This window comes from Rhinolophus ferrumequinum, chromosome 21 (assembly GCF_004115265.2).
Source record: "Rhinolophus ferrumequinum isolate MPI-CBG mRhiFer1 chromosome 21, mRhiFer1_v1.p, whole genome shotgun sequence".
NCBI lineage: Eukaryota > Metazoa > Chordata > Mammalia > Chiroptera > Rhinolophidae > Rhinolophus > Rhinolophus ferrumequinum.
In genome coordinates this window covers 9156678-9158425 of record NC_046304.1, presented here as the reverse complement: position 1 = coordinate 9158425, position 1748 = coordinate 9156678, and the positions used below count along the sequence as shown (strand labels likewise).

Genomic DNA, 1748 nt, shown 5'->3' with positions numbered 1-1748 from the left:
TCTCCTCTTTATCCATTTATCCATCGACAGACACCCAGGTTGCCTCCACATCTTGGCTATTGTAAACAATGTTGCAATGAACATATGGATGCACATGTCCCCTTGAAGTAGTGTTTTGGGTTTTCTTCAGATAAATACCCAGAGGTGGGATTACTGGGTCCTTCGTTGGCTCTTGTTATAGCCTTTGTTTTAAAGTCTATTTTGTTTGGTGTAAGTATTGCTACTCCAGATTTTTTTTCATTTCAATTTTCATGAAATATCTTTTTCCATTTCTTTACTTTCTGTCGTATCTTTCAATCTGAAGTGAGTCTCTTGTAGGCAGCATATGTACAGGTTTTGTTTTTTATCCACTCAGCCTTCCTATGTCTTTTGATTGGAGTATTTAATCCATATACATTGAAAGTAATTGCTGATAGATATGTGGTTATTGCCATGTTATTTTTCATATATATATATATATATATATATATATATATATATATATATATATATATATATATTTTGATGCTGGATAAATTTTTATTGAGCCTTTTAGTTTAAAACATGAGATAAAAGAAAAATGACTTCTCCTTAACCAGTATTTTACATAGTTGTAATAAAATATTTTAAACTTCAGGGATTTATAATGGATTACTGTTTTTAAAAGTTGAGGGATCAAGTAAACAATTTCTAACTTAGCTCCTTGAATCTTTCAGTTGACTTTTCCCTTACAACAATAACCAGGTGTAATTATTTACATAAGTTTCTTCAAGGCCATTTCTGATGTCTTTAGATCTGAAGCATTACTATTTCAATCAATATCCACCAATTCCACCTCAAAAATAAGTTTTGCATTTGATGGAATTTTGGCATCAGGCTGTTCTTATTTTCCATAAGCCCATTCTGGTTCAATCTCTAGTCAAGCCTTTTCTCCTTTACTTATTGTCAAGAGTGCTTCATCCCGTCCTCTGATAACTTTGTCTATTCCAACCTTAAAACTTAAAGGCTTGACATTTTTATTCTTCTTTCAACTCGTTTGAATATTTTATCAAAAACAGTTCTGTCCTGTAGTGTTCCTGTATACCAGCAGTGAACAACATCTCCCTTTTTGGGCTAGTTGGTTTTATCCCCTTTTATAAGAACAGATTTTGTGTATTTTGGTGGACCCTCATCCAGAGTCTCTTCAGACTTGGTTTCTTTGGGTTTATCTTCATTAAGCTTCACATTTTTCACCTGCTTGGACACTTTACTTATACTTTCAGTACTCTTGAAACGCTTACTTTAAAAAAGATGGTTATAGGCTATAACCAAATGGCTGTAACCAAATAGGACGTAACCTTGTTAGCTGTCTTGGCAACATTTTTAATGTTTCCTGATAACTTATATTCTGCAAGAAACGAATCTGAACCATGGTCCTGTAGAAACTTGATAATGTCCTTTTTGGGTAGCTGCTCTCTGCGCAGCTGCTCCAAGGTCCAGGCCTGCTGTGGAATGGCAGCCACCATCTTCCTCCGCTCCCTCTGCTTTTGTTTATACTTTTTATCTTAAGTCCCTCTAACATTCCTTGCAATACTGATTTGGTGGTAATAAACTCCTTCCTTTAGCTTTTTCTTGTCTGGGAAGCTCTTTATCTGTCCTTCGATTCTAAATGAAAGCTTTGCTGGGTAGAGTAATATTGGTTGTAGGCCCTTGCTTTTCATCAGTTTCAATATTTGGTACCAGTCCCTTCAGACTTGCAAAATTTTTGTTGAGAAATCAGTTGACAGTCT

The 1748-nt window shown here is 34.8% G+C and overlaps 1 pseudogene; it reads right to left on the bottom strand.

The window, feature by feature from the left end:
• Positions 1-790: 790 nt before the first annotated feature.
• LOC117014014 (peptidyl-prolyl cis-trans isomerase FKBP3-like) lies at positions 791-1493 on the bottom strand (annotated as a pseudogene).
• Between the last annotated feature and the right edge of the window lie 255 nt (positions 1494-1748).